At 46.8% G+C, this 19,260-nt stretch overlaps 1 protein-coding gene across 1 annotated transcript in view; it reads right to left on the reverse strand.

Moving 5' to 3' along the window:
* Nucleotides 1-7,369, reverse strand: part of LOC146188510 (monocarboxylate transporter 12-like) — a 45,476-nt gene extending 38,107 nt beyond the window's left edge. The window contains exon 1 of the mRNA XM_084603815.1: nt 7,196-7,369. The gene's annotated coding sequence lies outside the window, so the exon portion shown is untranslated. The remainder of the gene's footprint in view (nt 1-7,195) is intronic.
* Nucleotides 7,370-19,260: the final 11,891 nt, after the last annotated feature.

A 19,260-nucleotide genomic window follows, 5' to 3' on the forward strand; every position in this document is an offset into this window, starting at 1 on the left:
GTTCTACGTCTTTAGAATCAATTGTCAAGTTGAATCTTTGTCCCGTTGGCAAATGACCACTTCCTCAAGAGTTGCGCTACTTCTTCACAGGCAGCACCTGTATGCAACTATGGAAATGCACAATGTTGGAGTCCACGCAGCACGTGCCTGTCGCATGTTCCCGGGGTCTTACAGTGGGGTGACCGCACCACATTTGCTTCCCAAGGTGCCACGCAATTCCAGATTGGGCCAACTCGCGTTACGACGCACCGAGCGTGATAAAGATAAGTGCCGCCATGAGGCGAAGCAACAGCAGGACTCCCGGCTGGCACTTTAGAACCATAAGCTCAGGAACGGCTTGCACAGACCTCATGTTGTGCCAATTTTCAAATGCCAGCATTTACTACCTGCGCATCATGAACACTGCAAGCTCTCGTATGAATGAGAGTCCATTTTCCATATAGGTAACTTTCCATGAATGAAATTAAATGTACTCTACCCTCAGTACACTCTAAATGCCAACACACAAAAAAAAATTGTTCCGACTCTACCAGGCCTATCCCAGCTTGCAAACTAAATATGCTCAAACTGCAATGACACAACTGTATACAAAATGCATTCCGGTCAGCTCAGTGTGCTGAATTGATCAATAACTCCATGAATGCAACCACCTTCTCAGATGCCTTCACTTGTGTTTCTCAATATCGGGACAACTGCCCAAACAAGCAATTAAAAGAAACTAAAGTATAAGGACAAGCAAGAACGACAAGCTTCGAAAATGGTACAATATAAATTGATGAGAACACAGAGCTATGGAACGAAAAATGGTAGGTGTAACGTTAAGAGATAGGAAGTGTGCAGAGTGGGTCAGAGAAATGACTCGCGTTAATGACATTCTAGTGCAAATCAACAAGAAATAGGCATGGGCAGGACATGCAGTACGAAGAGAGAATAATCAATGGTCAAAAAAGGGTAACAAAATTGGATTCTGGGGGAAGGAAAGCGTTTCCTTTCAAAGAATGTGCTCAATCTCAGCCTCAAACATGACAATAATAATAGCATGAGTTCGTTCAGAGCTGCCAATTCAAGTAAATTTCAGCAAAAAGAGCAAATGAGACACTTTCAAGCATGTTCAAGGTCAGCCTTAAGCATGACTAATAATAACTACATTAATTATGGCAACCAGGGAAGTGTCTTTTACGCAGCGCAAGTACATCTTCAACACATTTTGAAGTCCTCCAGCTTTTGGTGGCATGAAAATAATAAGCCACAACTTTGCACAAACATCACCAACACTAGAATAATGTCCCAAATTCTACAACGCATCACGCATCCTTTCTACTACTTAGGCAGGGAGTTGGCAACCATCCTGCTAAAGGAACTAAACAAGGCACCAAAACCAGAATACTTTTGTTGTCAACGCCAATTCACAGCCTCACACCGTACAGTGAAGTTGGTTGGTGTACGCGCAGGACAGTGTAGGGATGAACCCCGCCTACCCAGAATGCGCACATATAAAAGATTTCTATTTTGGTCCCATACAGTGAAAATGCAAAGGGGGAACCAGGAAGACAAAAAGTTGCCCATGCCCAAATCAAAGCCCAACACAGATCAGCTCAAATGAAACTGTAAAAGACCTGATGTCAAGGCTTCTGGCACTACGCATAACTGCCATGCTTAATGATAAACATGCTACACCTGTGACTGCCCCATACCTGCACGTCTACGTTAGAGACTTGTGCTCCAAATCTGCCCCATAATTAAGGAGCGATACTGCCACCTGAACTGTAATCCACTCGCTACAAACATTGATACTCCCCTCCCCCCAGGTATCTATGCTTCTCCTGACAGCCCAGCCAAACTGATGCACTGTGACACCCTGCATACCTGCGTCCTTCCTCGCTCTAAGGTGCCTTTCAGGAGTCCCAATCACATTTTCGTTACAGCAGCTGTTTTTGCACTTCTCCCGACGACCTTCACATGGCTGCTGTTTCCCAAAGCGTGTACATGGCTCCCCGCAAAAATAGTGTCCTCGTCACAATATAAGCGCTTCGGTATTTCACCTGTATCACACTCTCCTATCCAAAAAACAGCCTCAGCCTTCAACCACTGACGGGAGAACAAGGCTCATCCAGCCCCGGCCTCTGACTCAGAGAATGATGCAGTGAGACGCAGCTAGCAAGGCACAATATCTGGCTGTTGGTGCACGCAGGCCAATGCCAACAGAAATTCACAATGATGCATCAGCTGGACAAAGCCAAGCATTTGAAAGCGAAGAAAAGGGGGGAGGGGGGGTAATAAGAATCTCAATCTAACAAGAAACCTCATTACTCCCTTTTAAATATGGTGTTGCTATATTCGACACCATAACAAGGCAAGGAGTCAACTAAAGAACAGAGTTCAGCAGGCTGTCATCCTTCACCTACTCCCTCCTTGCCCGCTGGTCCTGTGACACACATCACAGCACACTACTTGGTAGCTACTCAAAATGTGTACTCTATAATGATGCAATTCAACCCAGTTATAGCCCCTTCGGGAAAAATTATCCAAACGTGAGCACACGTTTATGTTTCTAGACTTTACTGAGCAGAACAGCAAGACTGCAGAGGAAAGAAAAATCATCCCTCACTCATCCCCTTCAGATGCACAACTATGCACTTTCTGCAAACACCTCTCCACATCGTGGCTCAACAAAGGTTTCAGAAAGTCTCAAAGATGCTGTGTTATTAGAAACTACCCATGCAAACACAAATCAGCACAGCCTAAGCATTTCACGAATCTTATCCTTGCAAAGCAAACAAAAGAAATGCACACTAAGTGCTGCTGTGACAGGCTGTCGTAAAACATGGAGGTAACTACCTTATAAACACTTTTTCACATTTTATTTATTTATTTATTAGTTTGTTTGTTTGTTTGTTTGTTTGTTTGTTTGTTTGTTTGTTTGTTTGTTTGTTTGTTTGTTTGTTTGTTTGTTTGTTTATTGTATGTGCCTACAGTGCCCATGAGGCATTATTGTAGGGGGGATACAACTACATCCAATAACACATGCAAAGAAGATATTGAAAAACTTGTTAGCAAAGTAACACAACACACTAATAGAACACTAAATGAATTCACAAGTAGTACAAGTAATACAACATATATCAACACAGCGTTAGTAAACACACAAGATCCGGAAGAACTATATCACATCATTTCAACAGCAATTTGGAAGTCGGGTGCACAAACTATATACTTCGATGCTTTCATTTTTATATATATATTTTTTTTTTCTTAAGCTATTTTTTTGGAGCCCGCCTGTATTACCTGCATAAAGGGTGATCTGATGCCTAGCTTGAAATGGTCCTGCAGGCAATCTTGAAACACATTTTGGCACATGTTTACAGCCCCCAGAACTGTACACAATACATATTCTATGCTACATAGCATTCAGGATGCATCTACAAATGTGCACGCGGCACCTGAAAGGGACACAAGCGGTATGAGACTACACGTACATGAGCACACCGGTGCACGTGTTTACTACACTGATACAGAATTACGACAACAATGCTTTTAAATCATGGCAAACCACCCCCCACACCACTGTCAATACAAAAGTGTACAAGAGATAGAGTGGCAGGCAGTACGACCCCGTGCAACAGAGTTATGCCGCACATCTATACAAAACTACATCACCACTGCCTGCGTGGGCCCTGCACAAAATCTGGAATGCAGCCACAACTGCACATTGTGCGGTATTCTACTGTAACCCTGCTTTCATTATCTAGGGTAAAAAAAAAAAAACAGCAGTTGCAATGTCACGTTTTTCCTAGTTTGAATTGCTATATGAGCTTTTAAGGTCTAGTCACTCCCCATTCGTACAGTGCAAACGAGTAAAAAAATTGAAAGCACAGTTTCACCTTTTAATTCGTCTTTCTTTTTTTTTTTCCAGGCATCTCCAAAGCAGCTAAGACTATTACTTCCATCTTAAAAGGCATTTACCACCACTTTTACTCCTGCAAAAGCTAGACAAAGCATGTACAGCTGGCACATGTGAACAGATACGACAGAAGCATATTTTGCTAGAATATTAGTGTGCATTCCCAAGCTAAGCATGCAACAATGACAGAACTGTCAATAGGCATTCCATTCTGCACGTGCCCAACCAACATCACCTGTATCAACCACTGCCTTCATACTGCCTGTTAGGGCTGGTTAGTGCACGAGTCAACAGAAACTAGGGTTAAGTCACCCGAATTTCCCGTGCACCTGCTTTCTATACTTCTCTAAGTGGCCAGCATTGGGAGCAAAAAGAAAATGAAATTTTTGTGGAAAAGAATGCAGACAAAGTTCTTTTTGCCACATATGCTGACCTCACCCCACACGCACCTTTAAAAGTTACAGCTGCACTGCGACAGCTGATGACGGAGCTCCAAAAGAATTCTATTGACTAATCTATATTGTTACTCAATGGAGCCTGGAACCCGTCCCTAACACACCGTGTCACACAGCAGAAGCTGCGAGTATACATACTTCACAAATCCTTTATGCGCGAGTAGTGGTTAAAAGCCTCCTTAAACTCCAAGATGGACTCCTACAGATGCTGTCAAGTCCTACATGTCAATTTAACCGGTCCACGCCTGCTGTACTCTACTAAGCAATGACTGTTGAATGAACACTGTTGCTCATGCATCGTGCGGCTTGTAACAAAACTACCATCGAAATATTGCCAATGAATTCGGGCTGGCATGCCAAAGAATAGTGTATTCACAATGAATATGCAGTGGTGAGCTGCCCTTTTGTTGCAGTTACAAGAGTGCACTAGTTCTCCCAGCTGCTTCCTGTTTTGACGAACATCTTTTTCCTGCCTACCGAGTTGACATGGAAGACACACAGCTTGCAAAACAGAATAACAGGTGTGCCGTACAAGTGGTCGAAAGACATCACTTATATATTTTGCATTCCCTTCAGCACCGAGCAGAAGCTAAACAGCATCCCAGCATACGAGACACACACATCCTAACAAAACTGAAGTACAGCCACTATGTTTCAGAATTTAAAAATCGATACTCAATGTGCGTTCAGTGCAAATTAAACATTAAAAAAGAAAACAGCTTCATCAGCAATGCAGTCTTAGCAGCCGTACTGCCAAAATGGCAAACGTTTTGTGCTGACGAATCAATCCCATCTGCTTCCCTAGTAAGAAAAACATAGTAACGCATTTGAAAAATAAAGCGTTTGAGTTCTGTCAATTTTTTTCTTGCAGAAACCTTTGCACCAACGTCGAAATAAACTTTTAAAACTGGTTATATGATTCCATTACTTTTTGTGAAGTCTCTAACATTTTTGTGTACCTATACATCGCTGCTCATGCCTCAACTGGCTTTATGATCACCTCTACACTTTACTAAAGTAAGCGCCAAGGGCCCCCGAGATCAAATTTTGTAACTGGCTGAAAAAAGGCTTTTCGGAGACTTTTAGTTATATTCAAACAGCTTGATATTATTCTGGCTCGACGCTTGTATGTTCGACAGTTTAATAGCAATAAGTGGACAGATGGTCTGTACATTATCTCTACAGATGAATGAAAGGTATCAAGGCACTGAACAGCCCATTCTCTCTACTGAGGAATGATAGGAATCACGGCATTAAACTGGCCATGGCGAACGTCATTCCGTTCCATTATGAACGGCACTAGAAGGCCGTTGGCAGCTCCGTAATTCCTCTCTCGACAACGCGCAGCTCTTGCACAGACGGGCAGAGGTTAACGGCGGCCCGTTAAATGCATCCCCTCGCTCTCGACTGGCAGTAGGCGCAAAAGGTCAGGTCGAGATGGCAAAGAAGGAGCCAAACAAATAACAATAATGCATAAGGAATGCGACTGAGAAAGGGCAGCCAACGAAAAACAGCGCAGAAAAATTGCGGGTGCGATGCGGCAGAGCAGAGGAGCGAAACCGTTCAATTATGTGCTCGTGGAAACTTGCGACGTGTGCACGGGCGATAGAGCGCGCCATGGCACGTTACCAGGGGACCCCAATGTCCCCCTGCACAAGACCGCTGATGGGCGACCTTGAAAACAAAAGCACACCCAGACACGCAAGTATAACGAGAGTGCACGCCCAGTAATTACGGTTCCCAGAAGCGACCCGAAACGCGCGCCGTGCGCGACTAGCCCGACACGTTAACGGGTCGATGATTGCCCCAGGATGATGAAACAGACGAACGACTACTGTGTGTAAATAATAATAATAATAATAATAATAATAATAATAATAATAATAATAATAATAATAAAATAAATAAATAAATAAAAAACGAAATACGATGAAAACGCAATGAAAAGGTTAAGCGCACTTTTTTTCTTGTCTCCGCGGAATAGCGCACTGGGATGGCTCAGGAGACCGGATGGACCAATGCAAAGCACTCGATCAGGTGACGCAACGGTATGAATTGACTGGCTTGGCATGACAACGACCTACTGTATCGTGGGCATGACAGAGGGACTGTCGGAAGAAAGCGCAATGGATATGCGAAACTTGAAAAAGATTAAAGAAAAAGTTATAGGTGACCAAGAGTACGTTTCGGCTCCACGCTATATATGTTTCTCCGCAGGTGTGCGAGGGGGAAGGCGCGCAGCGTGCCGCTACACTGCCGCCGCTGCAATGCGACAACAGACGGCCGATCTATCGAGCAGCAGTCTACGCGCCGCCTCGCAGGACGCACCGTGCGAAATTGCACTGTTTACACTGGACACCAGCATTTTTACTGCTTTTACTGCTAGAGTTACGCGCAGTGTCCGACACCCGAAACAACGCGACGGCGGATGTCGTTCCGACACACACAGAAGCACATCGGAGGAATCGCACGAACGGATGTAACGCCTCCTTTCGCAAAGTTCCTGGATCAACGGCGGCTCCAATTCTGCCGTTGGCGCCCAGCTTTCGGGGCCTCCGCTCGCAAATGCTACCAAAACGAAACAACTTCCACAGCAGCGCGCGAAATGCATGACGCGTAGCCTGGGCTGTAACGTAAACCACAACAAAGAAGTTTCTGTTCAACCTTCGACAACCCTGTCGCAATTAGCGAAAAGCGAAAGTAACCACACACACACAAAAAAAAAAAAAGGTAAATCGTAGCGATCAGCTGCGACGCGCCGTCGATGGTCGCCGCAGAAAAAACGCTAAATCGGGAGCACTCTCCGCACGCAATACAAGGCGCAAGCAAGCTTTCTCACCTCATAATTCGTCTCTCAGCTGATCATGAAGAGGATAAAAGCTTGGTGCTATCGTTTCCAACGGAAAAACTTAGGAATTAAACAAAGAAACTAAAGCACCCACACAACCAATGCCCAGGCTAGCACGAACGGGCAGCTCTCAAAGCTAGCTGGCCAGCAACACACCAACCCAACACGCTCAGGAGCACCTGGTGGCAGAAATAGATCCAAGCAAACACATGGCTCAGACCTAGTGACTTGATTTAAAAATTGTAAAACATTAAACCAACACAACTCAGTGCCTTGCGTTGATGTCTAGAAACAAGAATACAAAGCAAAGTGATCGACAGATGGCGAGCATGATGAGGGCAACGGACAACATGGCGGCGGGCAGCGACCCATGCAGCGAATGTGTTATTGCAGCAACAGTTTTTACCATGTTTTCTATTCTATTTGGTACGTGTGAACGTAATTAGCAACGCAACAACTGGTTTACGATGTTCCGTATGCCGCTAGGTGCATGGTGGTGCTGAGAGCTACTTCATTGCGCGCGCAATGTACCGATGTCGAGCCGGACGCGTCCTTGTCGCTAGGCAACGGCTGATTCCGACGCCCGCAAACTTTCAAACACTTTCTGGGAGGTGCTGTAAAACAAAATTAAATACCTCGTGCTAGTTGACTGCTCGCGCTTTTGTGTCGCCAATTTCGCAGTTTCACGTTGACGTCGCTGCTGACAGTTTCGCGGTGAGCGTTACAAGTAATGCACCGATGTTGCGCCGCTATGCTCGTGCACTCTAATAATAATAATAATAATAATAATAATAATAATAATAATAACAATAATAATAATAATAATAATTTCACAGGAAAGAAAAGGCGCAGTACCTGTCACACTTGCTCTGTGGACGCCTGAACCGCGCCGTAAGGGAAGGGAGGGAGATGGGTGTGAAAGTGGAAAGAGAGAAAAGGGACCGATTTCCGTGGCGTAGCGAGGAGGGGTGCAGCTGGGCAGAAAGAGAGAAGAGGCAGGGAGCGGAATTAATTATTGTGTAAAGATGCGAAAAGGAGCGCATTGGTAGCACTGAGACACTAAAAATTACGAGGGATTTCAGCGACTAATGTAGTGAAAGGCGAAAGCCTGAGTGCCGCATCCTGCTGCGCAACAGGCACCAATTAGTAATTAATTAATTAGTCATGAATCAAATTTTTAATAAGTCATTAGGTAGGTAGGTTATTAATTATTTGCTAAAATAATTAACTAAACAATAATTACCTGAATATTAATTGCATTTCTTAATTAGGCTATAATTATTCACTTCAATCGTGTCCGACTCTTCGTGACCCTATGGACCATATCACGCCACGCTTTCCAGTCTCTCACTATATTCCTAACATCACATAACGCCATCTGTAGCGCCTCAAGGATGCCATCTAACCATCGCGTTCGCTGCCTACCCCTTCTCCGGTGACCCTTAACCTTTCCCAACATCAAATCTTTCTCCAGCGACTCCTCTCCTCATCAGATGACCAAAGTAGCTGAGCTTTAACTTTAGAATTTGATCCTCCAATGAGCAGTCAGGGTTTATGGTCGACAATATCGACTGATTTGATCTTCTGGCAGTCCAAGGAACTCTCAAGAGTCTCCGCCAGCCCCACAATTCAAACGCGTCAATTCTTCGGCGGTCAGCCTTTTTCACAGTCCAACTTTCGCATCCATACATCACAACTGGAAAGACCATAGCACGAGTTATGCGGATCTTGGTTGGCAGACTAATGTCTCTGCTCTTTACTAGGCGGTCAAGGCTAGCCACGGCTCTCTTTCCCAGCGTCTCCTAATTCCATGGCTGCAGTCTCCTTCCGGGGTAATCTTAGAGCCCAAGAAGAGAAAACCTGTCACAGATTCCAATTCTTGTCCCTTGATGCTCCAGGAGTTGATAGGGCAAGACGCCATGATCTTTGTCTTTTTAATGTTCAGTTTAAGCCCAAACTTCTCACTTTCTTCTTGTACACGCATCAGAAGTCTCTTGAGTTCCACTTCACTTTTCGCCATTAAAGTGGTATCATCCGCATATCTAAGGTTGTTGATACGTTTTCCAGCAGTCTTCACTCCAGCTGAAGACTCGTCCAGACCGGCCTTCGTCATGATGCACTCAGCATATAGGCTAAATAGCCAGGGCGACAGTATGCAGCCTTGTCTCACTTCTTTCTCAATCGGAAACCAATCAGTAAGACCATGCCCAGTTCTGACTGTGGCCTCTTGCCCTTCATACAGGTTCCTGGGGAGACAGCCCAGACCACGTCGAAGATGTCAGCCACCTCCCCTCAGTACTGGCACGCACCATCAAAGGATGGGTTGAAATGTTTAAGCACCGCTGTAACGGTACACTATTGGTAAAAAAATTTTGATGAGGAGGCGCTCGTCAGCGCGATCCAGTCCCTTACAAGGGGCCGGGTAGCGCCTGTGCTCCTCCTTGTAGTAATCGGTGGTGACTGAATCTAAGGGCCAGATTGTCTGATTGGGAGTAGGCTTCCAAGGACAGAGAGATAGCCTGGGGAGAGTGCGCGCGCTCCTTCCATCTTCATGTCGCCGGTCTTCTTTCCGTCGTTCGTGCAGACCCCGTTGGCCCGTGATGCTCGCTGGCCGCCTCGCGCTGGCCTCCCCGCCGGGGCAAAAGGCCCCGCGCCTTGCTTCCGACGCGCTTATCTGCCCACGTATTTTCGCCGTTAACATCCCGCCCCCATGATTGGCTGCTCGCTCATGCGCACTCGCGTGCCCGCACAAACACAATTCAGGAAAACGCGCGCGCGGTTTAAGACAAATAAAGGGGCTGCGCCCCACAAGGTACAAAGGAAGTTGCGATCCGGTGATGAAAACGCGGAGATGGTGGGGGGGGGGGGGGGGGAGGGGGGGGGGAGCCACTCTGAATGAATGAATTTTATTCCGTCATCATGGGGCCTCAGGGTCTGGGCGTGCTTCTCAGTCGGCTCTCCGCACCAGAAACCGTGAAGAAAGTCTTGTAGGAAGCTGTCCGCCTGGCGGATAAGTGCTGATCCACACGATGTGCTGATCCGGGTCTTGGTTCCGAATCAGTTCCTCCCAAGTGGCAAGGTCCGAGTTGCTATGTGATTTAGCCATTTATCCCCAGGAGAACCTTTACACTCCCAAATTACGTGATTTTGCGAAGTCATTCTGTGGCAGCTACTGCAGATCAGGCTGCCCAGTGTCTTCACCATTATACTGCATCGTTACTATCATCGCTGCACGAGGAGAATTACTATTTCTCACACGCCCGGCTTGGTGCAATGTGTACTCGGCTATATAGCTCATTCATGTGACGTCATTGCAGCTTTACTGGCAACCATGGCACGCACAACGCAATATCAGAGGGAGAAAAAGAGAGAGAGGGAGGGTACATGGCGAATTAAAGATACAGGGGCTTTATGGCGAATCAGAAAATGGTCTCGGTGAAATCCACGCTTTGCATGGTTGGATGGTGTTGCAAACGGCGTCTGAAGTGTCCGACAAATGAGCGGCGCGCAGCAGGAAAAATGCCGATAGACCGGCGCCGATGCGTCGGAAGCGTGTGTGTGTGTGTGTGTGTGTGTGTGTGTGTGTGTGTGTGTGTGTGTGTGTGTGTGTGTGTGTGTGTGTGTGTGTGTGTGTGTGTGTGTGTGTGTGTGTGTGTGTGTGTGTGTGTGTGTGTGTGTGTGTGTGTGTGTGTGTGTGTGTGTGTGTGTGTGTGTGTGTGTGTGTGTGTGTGTGTGTGTGTGTAATTTTAGTTTCGAACTGCCCAACGTTATGGCGTCTCCGCAATGCAGGGTTGCCCCAACTGCAGCCTGCTAAACTTGATAGTGAATAGGGTCTATAGAGATCTGGGGGATACAGGGGCTCTATTCCCGGTGAAGGCAGTTTTTTTTCTTTAATTGTCATGCTTAGCTACACTTCCATCAAAGTGTAGTGCGCAATGCACGATTCAAATGGGATCGCTCCCCTCATTTCAAGATCGACCCATATATGTCTACCACTGAGTGGCACGTTTTTTAAACAGAGTTTTTGTACATCCGAACTTGATCACGAAAATCATTAGGGATAAGCCGTGACAAACACCTTTAGAAGTTTATTGTGCTGTGTGAAAATCTCGGCCTCACTGATATTTAAAAACTGCGAGTCCAGAGATTGCCACATTCATTCCCTGAAGGAAGAAAACAGTAACTCGGTCTTTCATTGAAAATATATCCCAAGCGAAAATCGTGACTGGTCTAAATGGTTTAAGGAACAATTCCCAGTTGATACTATAGTTAGATCCTAGTTGGATGCAACTGGTATTCAACTGGGATCTAACTGCAGTATCAACTGGAAATTGTCCCTTAAACCATTTAGACCAGTCACGATTTTATATATTATCTGAAGAAAAAAAAAACGAAAACTGCGTTCTATGATAAGCACCGGAGTCAGGGCAATTTCCAAAAATAAAATCCGAAAAGTCCAATCATATTATAGCCATTACCTCAGGTAGTCTGGAATTCCTTCCCCTCACCGTGAGGACATATTCCGTCGGCCTTTGTCAAAGTCTTTATGTAAAAAAAACTCGCTCCCCATCCGGCAGAAATAAGGCAGGTTTGGCAGAACTATACACGCATTTAGCGGGCACTTGTGAATATACAGATTTATTTATAGGAAGGGAAAGGCGCGGTAACTGTCTCACTTGTTGTCTGTGGACACCTCAACCGCGCCGTAAGGGAAGGGAGGAGGGTGGGAGTGAAAGCAGAAAGAGAGAAGGAGGAGCCGTAGTGGAGGACTACGGAGTAATTTCTACCACCTGGGAATCTTTACCGTGCGCTGACATCGCACAGCACACGGACGCCTCTTCGTTTCGCCTCCATCGAAACGCAGCCGCCGAGGTCGGGTTCGAACCCAGGTACTCCGACACAGTGGTCGGGCGTCTTACCACTCCACCACCCCGGCGGGGCCGTGTGAATATACACGCATTCACACTGCCGCATAAAGAATACATTACATAAAGCCTGAACAGCTAAGCTCAGCATCGCAAACGCGAATACCGATGAACAGCAATTTACCCTGACAACATCGTAAAATCAGTAAAAGCCGCGAATTCGGACGCACGCATGTGAAGCCCGCATTGCTCCTCCTCCGGAGTATTCGATCGCCAGCGCGTGCTTTAGACTATCAAATTGAATTCTGAGGATAAAAAGGCAGGTCCTTTCACTCCTCTGATGGGGCTGGGACAGGTAGGTCACCGCCGCTTGCGGCGGGGGCTAGCCTGCCACAGAATTTTTAATCTGTTGTAGGATCCAAGGTCACCCTTTCAACATAACAGTTATCCAAGTCTATGCACCGACCATTACTGCTGAAGAAGCTGACGTTGAGAGATTTTATGCGGACCTACAATGCCTTTTAGACCACACCCCATCATCACACGAGACTGGAATACTAAGGTCGGGAGTGAAGAAATATCCGGAATTATAGGCAAGTTCGGCCTTGGCGAGCCAAATGAAGCATGGGCAGAGGCTAGTAGAGTTTTGTCAAGAAAACAACCTGACCATAGCGAATACTCATTTTCAACAGCACAAGAGGCGCCTGTACACATGGACTTCACCGGGCGGCCTGTACAGGAATCAGACAGATTATATTACTTTCCGGCAGAGATGGAGAAGCGCTATACAAGCAATAAAAACAAGGCCATGGGGCCGATTGTGGCACCGATCATCAGCTTCTTGTTGCCAAAATTAAGCTTCGATTGAGGAAAACGCAGAAAACTAGAAGGCCTATCAGGTATGATCTGGATCAAATTCCATTAGAATATGCTGTGGAAGTCGAGGAATCGATTTCAAGAATTAGAGCTAGAAGACAGAGAGCCCGAAGAGATGTGGACTGATGTTCGTGATATAATACAAGAAGTTGCTACTAAGGTAGTTCCAAAGCAAAACAAATGCAAGAAAGCAAACAGGTTATCTGAAGAGGCTTTGCAAATAGCCGAGGAAAGGAGTATGGCAAAAGTTATGGGGGAAAGAGAAAGGTACAAGGTTCTCAATGCGGATTTTCAGAAAACAGCAAGGAGAGATAAGAATGCCTTCCTGAACATATAGTGCCAAGCAGTTGAGGACAACAGCCAATTAAGGAACACAAGAGCTCAAGACAATTTCAAAGATATCAAAGGAAGCTTCTGTGCTAAGCTGGGCGTGATAAAGGACAAACGGCAAGGACCTCACTGAAGCCTCAGAGATAAAGAAGAGGTGGCAGAAATACACAGAAGAACTGTACAAGAAGGACCCGAATGTGCAAACCCAACATAAGATGGTTGTGATTACTGATCACGAGCCGGGCATCCTTTAGAGTGAAGTTGAATGGCCTTAGCCAGCCTTGCTAAGAACAAAGCTAGCGGAATTGATGGCATTCCAGCTGAGTTGCTTCAAAACCTCAACCATGACGCTGTTAACGTTCTGTATACATTATGTCAGCAAATTTGGACAACCCTGCAGTGGCCACAGGATTGGAGAAGGTCAGTTTACATCCCCATTCCAAAGAAAGGCAGTGCCAAAGATTGTTCCAACTACCGCACGATCGCGCTTATTTCGCATGCTAGCAAGGTGATGTTGAAAATCCTCCAAGGAAGGCTGCAGCAGTATGTGGATCGGGAGCTTCCGGACGTGCAAGCTGGGTTTCGCAAGGGCAGAGGAACTAGAGATCAAATTGCCAACCTTCGCTGGATCATGGAAGAAGCAAGAGAGTTCCAGAAACCCATCTACTTCTGCTTTATTGATTATGCGAAAGCGTTTGACTGCGTAGATCACAGCAGATTGTGGCAAGCTCTTTAAGAGATGGGAGTTCCAATTCACCTCATCTGTCTCCTGTATGAAGGACAAGAGGCCACAGTCAGAACTGGGCATGGTCTTACTGATTGGTTTCCGATTGAGAAAGGAGTGAGGCAAGGCTGCATACTATCGCCCTGCCTATTTAACCTATATGCAGAGTGCATCATGAGGAAGGCTGGTCTGGACGAGTCTTCAGCTGGAGTGAAGATTGCTGGAAAAAGTATCAACAACCTTAGAAATGCTGATGATACCACTTTAATGGCAGAAAGTGAAGTGGAACTCAAGAGACTTCTGATGCGCATACAAGAAGAGAGTGAGAAGTTTGGGCTTAAACTGAACATTAAAAATACAAAGATCATGGCGTCTTGCCCTATCAAGTCCTGGAACATCAATGGACAAGAAGTGGAAGCTGTGACAGATTTTCTCTTCTTGGGCTCCAAGATTACCCCGGAAGGAGACTGCAGCCATGAAATTAGGAGACGCCTGCTTCTGGGAAAGAGAGCAATGGTTAGCCTTGACCGCCTAGTAAAGAGCAGAGACATTAGTCTGCCACCCAAGATCCATATAACTCGTGCTATGGTATTTCCAGTTGTGATGTATGGATGCGAGAGTTGGACTGTGAAAAAGGCTGACCGCCGAAGAATTGACGCGTTTGAATTGTGGGGCTGGCGAAGACTCTTGAGAGTTCCTTGGACTGCCAGAAAATCAAATCAGTCGATATTGTCGAGCATAAACCCTGACTGCTCATTGGAGGGTCAAATTCTAAAGTTAAAGCTCAGCTACTTTGGTCATCTGATGAGAAGAGAGGAGTCGCTGGAGAAAGATTTGATGTTGGGAAAGGTTTAGGGTCGCCGGAGAAGGGGTAGGCAGTGAACGCGATGGTTAGATGGCATCCTCGAAGCACTGCAGATGAAGTTATGTGATGTTAGGAAGATAGTGAGAGACCGGAAAGCGTGGCGTGACATGGTCTATAGGGTCACGAAGAGTCGGACACGACTGAACGACTGGACTGAGGCCGTCATTGCACCCGCCACCGTTTCGGTGGTGGACGACGGCTGTTGCTGCGGCGCGCGTCTTTCTCTCCCTCTTCCTTTTCTTTCTTCTCTATTTTCTCTCCTGTCTGCACGAGGCAGCGGAGGTGGCTCAGTTACAGGGCCAGTAGCAGGCCCGTGCATTTTCTTTTCCTTCTTCCTACAGCCACAACAACAACAGGAAAAAAGGCCGTGCCTTTCTAGCTTCTACAAAAAAATTCTATATCGGTCGTCACATTCGTCTATCAGGAAATAAATCCCATTCCCACAACTGCTGTATTTTGAAGTCGTGTACATATACAGTGCGTTGCGCAATTACATGCGCGCAGTAGAATGGTAGAATATGCCTCTCCCAACCACAGAATCCTTTCAGCTAAAATTTGAAACATAAATGGCATTTATTTATTTATTTGGTCGATAGTATATTATAACAAATTTGTTTGGGGTACTTGAGTGACTTCATCACAAATTAAGAATTCGGATGTTTGCATCGTATATATGCGACAATTGAATCGATGACAAAACAATTAAGCAACTGTCTGAGCGATGACACTGGTGGCGACATCTCATATCGGTATCAGTTAGAAAATATTTATTTCAATACTCAAAACATTACTTTTTAACCTTAGTGTAGTTTTGTCCACATTAGGTATTGGTAGAGAGAGAGAGAAAGAGAGAGAGAAGACTTAAGCCTCCTCCGCCAGGCGTAGGACGATCTTTTGTTCATCCACATTTGGGCTGCGGATGTAGGACTCCCAGGTAATTTTACCAAGGGGATCAGTTTCTTTACCCCCCGGAGAATCGGGGCATTGCCAGATTAGGTGATTTTAACTCAGGGGTACGTCGCAGAGATTGCAAGCCTCTGGGTCCCCTGTCAACTCATTATGTAGTGTAACATGAGGAAACGATTGGCCTGAATTTTTCGCCAGGCCCTGCATTCTGAGGGTATTATAGGGACCTATCTGGTGGTGGATATCCTTCTGTTTAGTCTGGGAGTCTCAGAGAGCTCCTTGTGATGAGGGGGTCTTTGTCTCCGGGTAGCGGGGCCTCTATGGCCACTCGGGTGTATACATCTTGAGCGAGGCGATGGGCAGCCTCATTGCCTGGTAGATGTATTATTGATAAAACTTTGAATGCAAACTTCCCGCAAAATAACGCCGGGCTACCAACGTTGCAGACGAATCTCTGGCATTGTTGCTGCAAACAATTGGTGATGGCGCCACCGGTAACTCGCTTCTGAACCTGCTCCACACGGTGATTGTGCGGACATCCTTTTTCCCCCTCTTTTTTTTTCTCTTTGTTTTTTAAACTCAAATTTCGGCTAGGACATATTCATTGTGACCGCCCGGTACGAAGCTTGGAATAGCCCCATCACCATGGAGGAAGAAGTTCCTTCCTCCATGCCCATCACCATCATCCATCATGGTCAGCAGATAAGAGGGAGGGGTTGCAGGAGCTGCTTAAGATCTGTGGAGAAGAGGGCGAAAAGCTGGGACTATTGGTATTTAATGATGAAAGGGGGAGTTAAACTCAAAAGGTGAAGGCTTGGGGAATGGATGTCTTCCCTATACGGCAGGTGTTCTTGCTGTTTCTTCTGCTGCCTTCGCTGGTACCGAGTGGTGTTGGTGACCACCGCTGCGTCCGTGGCTCAGTGACACATTGCGGTGCGGAGATGACGACTTCTCTTCTCGGTCTGTACACGTTTATTTACACTTTTTACGATTGGCGTATTTACACATATGTCGTCGGATGCGACATCAAACGTAGAGGGCTAACTGCGACTGGTGAACGATCTGAGGTCAGAGGCTAGCAGAATCAGGCCTTGGCCTCCTGCTACACTTTAGGCCGGAGTCCCTTGAGACCTCCGTCAGCCTAGCCTCCCTCTCGAACAACCCGTCTGCTCTCCACTCCCGTACTAGCCCAACTCGATCTGCTCCGAGCCCCACTCTCTTCCAAGCCCCACTGTCTCAACCTTGCTTCCTTAGCGCTCAAAATTCAAGTCTAGTCCGTTGACCAATCAACGACTAGTCACTCTGTGGCCAATAACATTCAGTGTTTCAAAATGGGCTGGCCAATCATCGTGCCACATATACCCCTCTCCTACGCATGTCAAATAAAACACACACAAAGCACGCACTAAGCGGCGAGTGGTTGCGCACACAAACACATACATCTGCAACTTTTCCCTCTCCAAAATCCTCCTACGCAAGAGGCGCCAAACAGTCGCAAAGACAAACGGCGTCAACGGTTACACTTCCGAAAATAAAAAACACACGCGCAAACCTCAGGCCCAAACATTCCGATCCCTGCTCTTGATCGGTTGCGCGCGGGCGGCGGATTCAAAGGGACACACAGGCATCTTCCCGGGAAGACATGTCAACAGCGCGTTCTCCCCAGGTCCGTGTTACGCCGCGTTTCGGGATTTATGGCCTCCGCGCCCTCTCCACTCAAACCGGGGGACGTAGCAGTTAGCGCTGAACCCACAGCCACTGCGCTTATGCTGTGCGCTCCAACTGCACTGTTCTGCCTCCCTCGCGGCACGGGACGGAGAGAGCCGGCGGTGTCGCCCGCTGCCATGTGTTCTGGGCTCACTTCCGAGAAGCGGTCGCCCGCGCGACCGTCATAAATCTGCCCGCGTCAAACTGCCCCTTGACCTTGGTGGCCCCTTCGGAATCTCGCTTCTGTGCGAAGTCCGCAAACTTAACTCCTCCCCATCGAGAATGTTGCGCGTACACTTGCTGTACGCTCAACATAAAACTCCTCTAACGGGGAAAGGAGGGGGGGGGGGGGGCACTGTGGTGTGGCGCACACCAAACAAAACAAACCAACGCAGCATACAAACAATAGTGCAACGCTCCGTACAGAGGCGCGCGCCCCCTGAATGACAATCTCCGTGTGCACGTTCGCAAACGGTAACTAAATCATACGCCATGTACGGCAACACAGCTTGGCATACATAACACCAAATCAAGCAATAAACACTGCATAATCAAACGCAAAACAATACAAGGTAACACGTGTAAACCACAGGCCCAAACATTCCGATCCCTGCTCTTGGTCGGTTGCGCGCGGGCGGCGGATTCAAAGGGACACACAGGCATCTTCCCGGGAAGACATGTCAACAGCGCGTTCTCCCCAGGTCCGTGTTACGCCGCGTTTCGGGATTTATGGCCTCCGCGCCCTCTCCACTCAAACCGGGGGACGTAGCAGTTAGCGCTGAACCCACAGCCACTGTGCTTATGCTGTGCGCTCCAACTGCACTGTTCTGCCTCCCTCGCGGCACGGGACGGAGAGAGCCGGCGGTGTCGCCCGCTGCCATGTGTTCTGGGCTCACTTCCGAGAAGCGGTCGCCCGCGCGACCGTCATAAACCTGCCCGCGTCAAACTGCCCCTTGACCTTGGTGGCCCCTTCGGAATCTCGCTTCTGTGCGAAGTCCGCAAACTTAACTGGGGGGATGTGCTGGAAATACAAGGCACCAAGGTTGAACATGTGGAGAGCTATAAATACCTGGGCATATGGATCAATGAAGGAAAAAATTACCTAGAAAAGCATGAAAGAATTACGATAGACAAAGGGAAAGGGAGTTCGGATATTATGAAACACAGGGCCCTCTGGAATTATAACAGGTATGAGGTTGTTAGAGGGGTATGGAAGGGTGTTATATGGTACCAGGACTTACTTTTGGAAATGCAGTCCTGTGCACGAAATAAGAAGTACAGTCAGGCCTTGAAATCAGACAGAGAAAGGTAGGTAGATTGGCATTGGGAGCACATGGCGACACACCTAATGAAGGAGTCCAGGGAGATATATGGGCTGGACATCATTTGAGGTTAGAAAGGCAATTAGCAAACTAAAATATGATCAGAGACTAACCGAAATGGAGGAATCAAGGTGGGCACGAAAAATGTACAAGCACCTCTTCATGAAAAGCCTGAATACGAATTGGACTAACAGAACCCGAAAGCTCAGATTTAAGTACCTAGAGTTTGGAGATGCACCGCAGCAAAACAGCAGCATTGAAAAGCAGGTAAAGGAGGCAGAAAGGAAAATGTGGGAAAGAATGCACGGAAAATCAGCATTGGGTATGTATAGAACTCGAAAACAGGATATAAAGAAAGAAAGTTTATTCGACAAGTCACGAGGGAGCTCATTGCTGTTTGAGGCAAGGACAGGGGCCCTCAGAACAAAAACGTACAGGAAAAAATTTCAGGAAGTAGATAT

Source organism: Amblyomma maculatum, chromosome 5 (genome assembly GCF_055883805.1).
Source record: "Amblyomma maculatum isolate TAMU_Amacu chromosome 5, ASM5588380v1, whole genome shotgun sequence".
Classification (NCBI taxonomy): domain Eukaryota; kingdom Metazoa; phylum Arthropoda; class Arachnida; order Ixodida; family Ixodidae; genus Amblyomma; species Amblyomma maculatum.